Raw genomic sequence first — 11,153 nt, forward strand, 5'->3', positions numbered from 1 at the left:
AGTATCATATAAAGTCATAAAGATTTTTTAGCATATCTCTTAAATGCTTATGTTTTATTTTAGATTAATGTTCATTGTGTATAAATATTTGAATATATTTTTAGCATTCAAATATTGTATAATTAAATGTTATTTATTTGATTATGTTTTAGCTAATAATCATTGTATGAAAATAACTCATAAATTAAAAACACACTAAGTTAGGATATGACAGATATTTTTTCTGATAAATTTAATCAAAATAATAAAAAGAGTCTAATAATTGATTTGTTATATTACTAATTAAAATACATATATTTTTCATGAATATATATACCATTGTTATCTTTTAATTAAATAATATAATGATAGTAATTAAATACATGTGACCCGTGCATTCGCATGGCTAAAAACACATGTTACCCATGTATTGCATAGTTAAAACGCACATATTACTCATACATTCATATTATTAAGAATATACATCTTACTTGTGTATTTGCATATTTAAGCATATAAGAAAAATAAATTGATAATTTTTAATTTGAATTTTCTACAATTAGTATTAAATTATTATTAACATATAAAATATATAAAAAGTAGGAAGGAAAAAATTTGAGGAGGAGGTGACATGTGACATGAACGAAAAAATGTAAGGAGAAATTGACGTGTGGCATAAGGGAGTTTTTTTTATTATATAGAGAAAAATTAAAATTCAAAGAATCTGAATTGTAATATTAAAATTCGGTGCGAAAAATGTCAAAAAACTTTGATGAGGTGAAAAAGTACAATTATTCTTAGATTAATGGTAAACATTAAATTATATAGATAGATTAATGTAAAGAAATAATTTGAATGTGAAAATGATTTCAATTTCATCTAATGTTCAATGACTATTACTTTTTAACATAACAAAACATAGATGTTGTAAACACTCAATTTTAGTGGGGTAGCGACATGAACCAATCACTAATTAATATTAAATTATTATTAGCATATAAAATATATAATATATAAAAAGTAGGAAGAAAAATATGTGAGGAGGAGGTGACATGTGGCATGAAGAAAAAAATGTAAGGAGAAAGTGACATGTGGCATGAGGGAAGGAGAAAGTGACATGTGGCATGAGGGAAAGAGAAAGTGACATGTGACATGAGGGAGTTTTTTTTATTATATTGTTAATAGATTTCATCTAATGTTCAATGACTATTACTTTTTAATGTAACAAAACATAGATGTTGTAAACACTCAATTTTAGTGGGATAGCGACATGAACCAATCATCACTAATTAATATTAATTTATCATTAGCATATAAAATATATAATATAAAAAGTAGGAAGAAAAATATGTGAGGAGGAGGTGACATGTGGCATGAGGGAAGGAGAAAGTGATATGTGGCATGAGGGAAGGAGAAAGTGCCATGTGACATGAGAGAGTTTTTTTTATTATATTGTTAATAGATTTCATCTAATGTTCAATGACTATTACTTTTTAATGTAATAAAACATGTTGCAAAACACTCAATTTTAGTGGAGTAGCGACATGAACCAATCACTAATTAATATTAATTTATCATTAGCATATAAAATATATAATATATAAAAAGTAGGAAGAAAAATATGTGAGGAGGAGGTGACATGTGGCATGAAGAAAAAAATGTAAGCAGAAAGTGACATGAGGGAAGGAGAAAGTGACATGTAGCATGAATGAGCTTTTTTTATTATATTGTTAGTAGATGAATGATTTGGATAAGTTCACTTAGTTTTTGGTAATTTACCTATTTTGTTGAACTAAAGTTTGATAGATGGAATTGTTATTTACAAAGGTCTAAAATAGGGATGGCAATCGGGTCGGGTCGACGCGTGTAGTATTTTCCCATTCCTAAACCTGCAATATTTATGGTTACTCGTAATCGTATGGGTAGTTGGTACCTAACGAGTTTTTAATTTTAATTATATATTTAAATACTTTGTGATAATCAATATGTAAAAATAATTATTACATGAATAATAATGTATTTATATGATAAATTTATGTTTATAATGAAATATTATTATGAAATAATAATAAAGTATATAATAAATAATCTTAAAATAATATTAATAAACTATAATATATATAAAAATTTAATTAAAAAATTATAAATATGCAGATACCTATAGGTAAGTATTATAAAACTCGTTCTCCATCATAAATTATTATTGTATGTATTCATTGTGGATTTTCCATAGGTACTCAATGAGTCAGGGTTTTTGTCATCCCTAGTCTAAAAGAGCAAAATCATAAAGCATTTATTTTTGTTTCTCTTAATGGTAGAGAAGTTGAATGGTTTAAAGCATAATGTTATCCAAAAATGAAAATGTAAAGGTTTTCAAGCTATGACAAAAGGTTTGGATTACCACTTTTACAATATGCAAAATTATAGTGTTCTCCTCTTTTGATCAACCTTCAAAGTTACCTTCAAAACCAACATTTATGGTTTTTTTTAGATCTATGCAACTATATAATCAATTTGGTTGGCATAGGTAGATTGAATGTTTTGAGAAAAAAGAATAACTATATATTATTCTATATAATAAGAATATAACAAATGTTACTTGTAAATCAATCATTAATAACATAAATAAATTATCACTTTGTGATGCAAGAAAATGACTTATGTTATAAGGAGATTTATAAGCAAATCTTTAGAAGAATATATTATTTTTCTTTCGGGAATGAGAATAATGTGTTTGATTAAATAGGTTCGTTAACCTTCTTAAAGTCAAATATTGGTATTGGACATTGACTATTTCAAGCAATATACTACATTCACTTTTTTTTTGTGATTCTTTTAAAAGTTTGATTTTATTAAAAAACAACCAAATTAAATATTTTAACGTTAATTTTTATTTATGAAAACTAAAACCATGAACTTTATGGAATAGGAGTATAGGATGTTAACTTGAAATTAAATGATTAAGTAAAAAATATTTTTTTTAACAGAACTCTAACATTTAAAAAAAATTGAGTGCTTGAAATGTTGATGCTTGATCTACATTTGAGTCATTTGGTATACCTCTATGAAGAAATAAAAAAAAATATGAGTAAAATATATTATGGGTATTCCTTAGGGGTAGCACCAAATTAAGGAAATAACATGGACCAATGGTGCCCATTTATAAGGTATGAAATTGAAGCATGGTTGAAGTTAGGAATGGCAACGGGGCGGGTTGGGGTCGGGTTTGCACACACCCAAACCTGAATCCGAAATTCAAAACCCAAACCCAAACTCAACGGGGTTGAAAATAAAAATACCATCTCTGAACCCGTCGGGTTTCGGGTAACCCGAAAATGATAAAGTATTAAGGAAAATATGATATTATTTTCGTGTAATTTTTCTCTAACATTTCTATTTTCTCTTGTATTATTTCATTTATTTTATGTTTGAAAATACAATAGTATGTAAAGTAAAATTAGAAATTAAAAACAATTGACAAATGATAGAAATTTCAATTTAAAATTGAATTACCTTACTTCGGGGCGGACTCGGGTTAAGATCTTTGCTATATCAAACCCGAACCCGAACCCGAAATTTAAACCCGGGTAAAACCCGAACCCAATCACATCGGGGTTTCCCCATTAAATTCGGGTTCAGTTCGGGCGAGTACCTACAGGTTCGGTTTTTATTGCCATCCATAGTTGAAGTGTGAGCATGTCAAGGTGCATGATGAATAAATGAGCATGTTATCATATATATTGAATCTGAGTTAAATTAATTATTTTTAATATTTTTACCATATTTAATAGATATTATTTTGATTTGTATGATATTTGATTCTTTAAGTACTAATTTGAAATTTTACCTTTTTCAAAATTAGAATAGTGCATAGATAAAACTATAACAACCAAATTAGGTATCCCCTCTAAATTTAAATTTCTCGCAACTTGCATATACATTAGAGCTACAATAAATTTGGTCATTACTAGTAGGCAAATTAAAATCAATACATTAGTAGCAAATATGAAAATCTAATTATAAATAAAGTTATTAAAGTAGCTAAATATCTGAACAAGAATAATATTGATCAAAATTAATTACATCAACAATAAATCTCATAATTATTCAAGAGTGTAAAATCTATACATTGTCAGTGTAAAGATTTATACACAGACATTATATTATCCACCATTCATTTTGATTACTTTTTCTGAAAAGTCAAAAATTGTTAAATATCAATGGTAGATGATGCAATGACAGTGTATAAAACTCATACATTGTCAGTGCATACATCTTTTTCTTATTATTTAATTTTACCTTAGACATACATGGGTTCAGTGGCACCGAGTGCAACAGAGCGGATCATAGTCGAGTTTATGTTTACTCAATCCCAAATCCAATTTAAAACTCGAACCCAATTAAGTGAGGTTGAAAACAATGTTACATTCTTCGAACCGATTAGGTTTTGGATAACCCGAACCCAACGAAATCACACCCAAACCATGTATTTCTCTCTCTATATATAAGTTTTATACATGTATTTATGTCTAATTTATTAATTTTATATACATTAATGGAGTTCAATATAGTTTTAGGGTAGAGTATTAACTATACTAACACGAACCAGAAAGTTGAACTCGTGTGAAACATGAACTCAAACCCAATCACATTAGATTTTTCCTATTAAATTCAAGTTGAATTCAGATAAATACCCACAAGTTCAGTTTTCATTCTCATATTTGCTGACCTCCTAAATAAAAGGTGCATATATCATTATCTTTTAATATGAAAGAGACTCTCCACTATCCTCATGCACTCGGTGCCACTGAACCCATGTCTGTATAAGGTAAAATTAAATAATAAATTCCTAAGTCTAAAATGAAAATATAAACAATCCATATAATTAATTTCTAATAACGAGTGTAAATATAATATCATAACAAAGTTTATGAGAATAGAAATGTAACTTATTGCTCTAAATTTGGAAACATGAGGTAACCGGATTGTTAATTAGACAAGATCAAAATGATATCCAAGGATCAAATATCACTATAATTATTACTATCAAGAAAATATAAAAGTCAATAACATATAAATATAAAGTCAGAACATAAATCTAGAATAAAGAGTATAACCTATGAGTTGCACATTGATGACAAATTTAAGTTTAATTAACTCAAAGTTTATTAGTTCTAGTTATGTGAAAATCATCCACATTTTAGTTACAACCCATGCTCAAAACACACTCACAAAGTGCTCCAATTTAGAATTCCATCAAAATCAATTTAGAATTAATTATAAGTAGAAACTTTGCACCACATAAAATTAAAATATCATTGATGGAAGCATGGACTAACTACATGTTGTCATGGTGCTTTAAGAACTTGAAAATGGTGTTTTTCACAATGTTTGTAGTCATTAAATTTGATAAAAAGAGTGATGAAGCACCAATTCCACACTTTTAAATTATATTTCACACCAATTCAATACTTTCAATAAATATAGGTAACACATGTTTGTATTATCAAATCCTAAATCCTAAACCCTAAAACAAATGGGCATTGATTCAAATGGTACATGTTTGATTCCTCTCAAGCAAGAACTCGAGTTCGAGTCTTGTGGATGGAAAAAATGCCCGTTGGGAGAGTTAGCCCCACGTACCTGTGAATATTCCCGGCTCGGACATGATTGCCTTCAGTGTGAGGATATCCGTAGGAAACCAAAAAAAAATCCTCAACTAAAAAACAGTGGCATGCAGTTAGATAGAGTAGGAAAGTAGTAAATTTAGGAATTAAAACACTAGAGCACTTAAATAAACTAGTATTAAAATAATGCATAAGATGCATAAAACTAAAAAGAGAAAAAAATGTATGCAATGATAATATATGATATTTATACACTGTCATTATATCATCCACCATTGATATTTAATTAATGTTGACTTTTCAAAAAAATTAATCCAAATGAATGGTGAATGATGAAATACATGTGTATAAATCTTTACATTATCAATATATAAATTTACACTCAACTAAAAATATAGTTACATAGTTCTCTTGTTTATCCTATGTTCCACATGTCGAATTCTATATATGAGGCTCGTCATAAAGAATGTATTTTAATAATATAAAAACTAAACAAAATACAATGTAACTATTGATGATGGGCCATAGGGCCCAAGTTGCAGCCCAGGATCTCCAGAGCCCAGTTGCTCCTATCCTACTCCACATTTGTTGCATAAACCAGATGGAAAGAAAGATGATAGTGTTGTAAATGTGGAATCTTTGCTTTGTATTCTTTGCCTTGTATTTTTTTTACCTTTCCATTTTTGGTAGTTAATTGAAGGTTAGTTATCTAACTCTTTTTGGTTCATAACTTTGGTTACAAGTTTTGCATCATTACTTGTATAAATAGTCAAGTTGGGCTTGCAAATTCAGTAAGAGTAATGAATATTTTCAGAAATTGTTATAGTAAGTATAATACAAACCTATTTACCATTCTTATAAAATCAGGCTCGAATAAGCTACTTCAACGTGAACTAGACATTTGATTAGTTTGAGCTATTCATTTAACCATTTTTGTATCAAAATCACTCATTTCGACTCGATTGATTTAAGTCTATAATTGGTGGTGATCGGATTGGTCGAATCAATCAATTTTTTCTTCTCAAAACAAAAACAACTAAAGCGACCCTGTTGAATGAATTAAACTTATTTGTAGTTATATATGTCATTTGTTATTTCATGTTTTAGCAAAATCTTAGTTATTTAATTAAATTTTAAACTTATTTGTAGGCTTTTTTATAATTAACGCATAGAATAAATTATACTAACTTCCCAAGTTTTAGTAAAATTATATACATCACCTTTTTTTTGTCTATATATAAAGCACCCCCAATTTATGTACATAGTTACACCGATAATCCTGCAGGAGGGATACATGTGATTTTTAAAGCAAAAAATGTTATTAATGTAATTAAGTTAAACAAAATATGGTACATTATGGAGACAAATCCAAACAATATAATAATCAATGTCTATTCATTATTTTTGATTTGTTATAAAATGCATCAATAATTCTAATGATATGTTTAAATCATTCTTATACTGTATTGTAATGAACAAAAAATAATAAAGTGGTATTGACTCTTCTAATACCTGGGTAGTAAGTGTAATGTATATATAAATTAGGAGTATTTTATGTAGGTTAAAATGGATGAGTGGTTTGTATAATTTCACTAATATTTAGAGGGTTAGCATAATTTACTCTAAAAACTATGTTGTTTGATAATATTTTCAACTTATTTGTAACATCTTGTGGTGACAATTGATTATTTAGTTAGTCACAAAAATGTTTTTCAATTTAGAACTATTCAATTAATAAATAATGTTATTTAGTATTATCAATATTTTTAGAATTTTTAATATAAATGAGTCAATCGTTCCAACCATTGACCTACTAATTCAAGTTCAACTTAATACCTTAACCGAGTTATTGTTCAGTCTCATTTTACTAATACTTCGTTCACAATGATATTCTAACCTATCTAGATTGATAAATCCTTTTATGCTAAAAATACTAGGAGGCATAAATATAGCAAGGAATCACATTAATTTTAAAAAATAAAATAAATTTGGTGGAACTAGAAGACATGATCATAATTTGATAAGATTTGTCCCTCAGCTAATTTTATATATATTAATCATACTATTTTTAATTCGAAATGACTTTAAATTTAATGAACTTGGTCATATATAGATGTAAGTAAAATCGAGTCAAACGAGACTTATTATTGACTCCGACTCAATAAGAAAGTGGCTTCATAAGTAATATTTTTATATCATGGTAATATTTTAATTTTCTATTACTCCAACTAAAAATTTAAAATAAAAGACAATATAAAAACCAATATCACTATTTAAAAACAACATAACATATTTCTAATATAGAGTTTGGTTACTTTGATGGAAAAGTAAATGAGAAGGAAAATATCAAGGGTAAAATAGGAATTGACATTTAAATAGAAAAACCAAGTCTGAAATAAATTACTCATAGGAGAGGAACTTCCACTTTTGGCTTATTTTTTCTCACAAAAATAAGCCGATTTTATAACCTTGATAGATTACCAAACATACTTATATTACAACTTTAAACTTATTTTTTAATCTATAGAAACCAAATGACCTAAAAGTACAAATTTTAATCTATACCAAACAAGCACTAAATCTCCTTAAAAAAAAGTTTGACAACTTTAAATTAACAAATTAAATAGACCTAAACATGGTCGAGTCAAGTCAGATACAAAACAACTCTTTCTAGTAGGGACTAAAAAGGCCCATATCTAACTTGGATTACAATTTTGTTTTATAGACTCTTATATTTTGTGGGCTTATTCTTTTGCAAGCTCTAGTAATGGGTATGAATATGAATTTACCCTTAAGATATGTGTAGCAATAAATTGCTATCCATAAGAATACATGGACCACTATAGTTCTTATCTTTGACTTATATATCAATACCAAAATGTGGATTCTAATACCCTACCCATGCTCTACTCATTTTACATCCCAAATTTGAACTCTATCCTCTGTTTCTCTGACCACTTTACCTCAGTTATGCTATATATTATTACAATGTCACAAGGCTCAGTAATGTTAAGAACCAAAAGTGAAATTGTATCACATTAGACAAAACATGTTGGCATGTGTGGGGACATGGTCCTTCAACTAAAAACTAAGGGATGTACTGAAGTTGAGTTAAGATCCTCTCTAATATTGAATAATATAAAAAATCGGAATATGTGACATTTTTATTCATTAGAGACAATGATATAACTTTTTTTAACCCTTTAATATAAATGCGAAAATAACAACTTGTCTCTTGTATCGGATAAATTCTTTTCCGATATAGGTACAATGGGAGCTAAATCTCTCTCTTGACAAAAGTAAAGGAATAAAGCAAAGAACATGCACATGACATTGTAACAAGTTAAAGGGTTTTGATCAATGAACACATAAGAATATGTTACATCACATCTCTTTGCATTTCAGAACAATGCACCTTCATCATATCATCATCAACTTGTTCCTCAGATCAAATACAAAACCAACTATATTTGTACTGAATAGACAATGACTTAAGCTTCATACAAAGCAAAAGTGCTTAAACATGCCTAATAATAATGTAGTACCAAGCATGTTTATTTCAGTCGATTTGTTCATATTAATAGACAAGATTTTCTGTTTTATTTAGGGTGCATATGCTGAATAATGTGAATATGAATTCCTATAAAGGTTAATAATGGTGGTTCAATTATACATCCTCTTCCAATTAATAATAAATTGATGGTCTTCGATCTAATATACAATTGAATGGATCTTTCAATTCTGCTGACTTTTGTAATATTTTATAAATTTAAGTACATCTTTAATAAAATTGTCCTTTATCAAAAAAAAAAAGACTTTGCGAATTGAGTAGAAAATTGTTTAATAATAATTATATTATTGTCAAAATATAATTTCAGAATAATGGACTAATCCTATTAAACTAAATCAAATTGCCAATATAGTTAGATTCTGAGTTTTTATGATTTAATTCATTTTCTAAAGGTTATGTGTGTTTTATAACATTGTTGAAATTAAGACTTATAATTCAATCTAAACACTTATTAGATGAAGCATAAATTAGTTGTCTTGCTTGATTATAGAGTAACTTAAACAAAAAACTATGGTTTATAGTCACGTTTTAATAGGTCAATTGAAAAAACATATGATTTATAGTTAGATCCATCATTTTGATCTTATTATACTATCTAGTGGATAAACTAACTATCAAATAGTTTCAATTCAATCATTCTTCTTATATGTTTAAAAATTAGTAAAACAAATTTGATTCATGTTCTCCATCTATTAATAAGTGCAAAACTCTTTAATTAAGTGACTATTTTAATTACCATTAACAATCATATTGGATACCTTAAATTATGGTCACCCCTTTTGAATCTTTAGTTAATTTGATGTGAATTAACTAATATTTTTTGAGTAACATCACCTAGTGAAATTATATAAACCATTTATCTTTTCTACCTATACAAATCATCCATATTTATATTCATACATTACACTAACTACCTATTCATGATAAATAAGTGTGATTTTTTAAATAAAAAAGGTGATGAGTGTAATTAAGTTAATCAAAATATGATATATTAGGGAGACAAATACAACTAATATAAGAACCAATGTCTCTTCATTATTGATATATTACATAATGCATCAATAATTCTAAAGAAATTTTGTTTAGATCACTCTTATACTATATCGTAATGATCCAAAATTATAAAAATGTATTGATTCATATAATATTCGGATTTGTCTCCATCATATATAATATTTTGTTTAACTAAATTTCACTTATCACTTATTTTTTTCTTTAAAAAATTACACTTATCTTTCATGCATGGATAACCATCACAATGTACCTATATAAATTAGGAGGTTTATATAAATATACAAAATGAAGATGTGATTTATAAAATTTCACTAAAATTTAGGAGAATGTAATGATTTTACTCTATATTTTTCATACAATAACGCACATATGTTCATGCATGCCTCATGTCATTCCATTCAAGTATGCATATATTAAGGATATGATAATATATATAATTTATTATTTAAAAACATGTTATACTTCTTCCTTCCCTCTATCATTTTAAACTATCTTCATTTAATTTCTTCACAACATGCTCGTGTGAATTACCGTTTTAATGTTACACTTTTAAGTGTGAGATCTAATACATCTTACAATAAAGAGAATAGAATTAAAATATATATTGGTTAGTGCGAAGATCTACTTAAATATATTTTTCTAGGAGAGAGTGATTATTTCAAAGCAGCTTCCTCCCAAATCTAAATCTAAATCCAATTGGATAAAAAGGCATCATTTGAGTCACACGCATAATTTACACATGTCACACATGCCAAATTGGAGAATGGCTTCAAAACCAAGTATAAACATGTGTCTCATAATATTTATTGGTTTAGGGTTTTAGAGAACTAATAAAATAAATAAAAAGTCGGAATCATCACACAAATGTATTTAATGTTTCTGAAACCTTATATTTTATTCATTCCCGTTAAAACTCAACTCGAAAATGTATCTTATACTTACAATAATGTAGGGTGTTTAGC

This window comes from Lupinus angustifolius, chromosome LG05 (assembly GCF_001865875.1).
Source record: "Lupinus angustifolius cultivar Tanjil chromosome LG05, LupAngTanjil_v1.0, whole genome shotgun sequence".
Taxonomy (NCBI): Eukaryota; Viridiplantae; Streptophyta; class Magnoliopsida; order Fabales; family Fabaceae; genus Lupinus; species Lupinus angustifolius.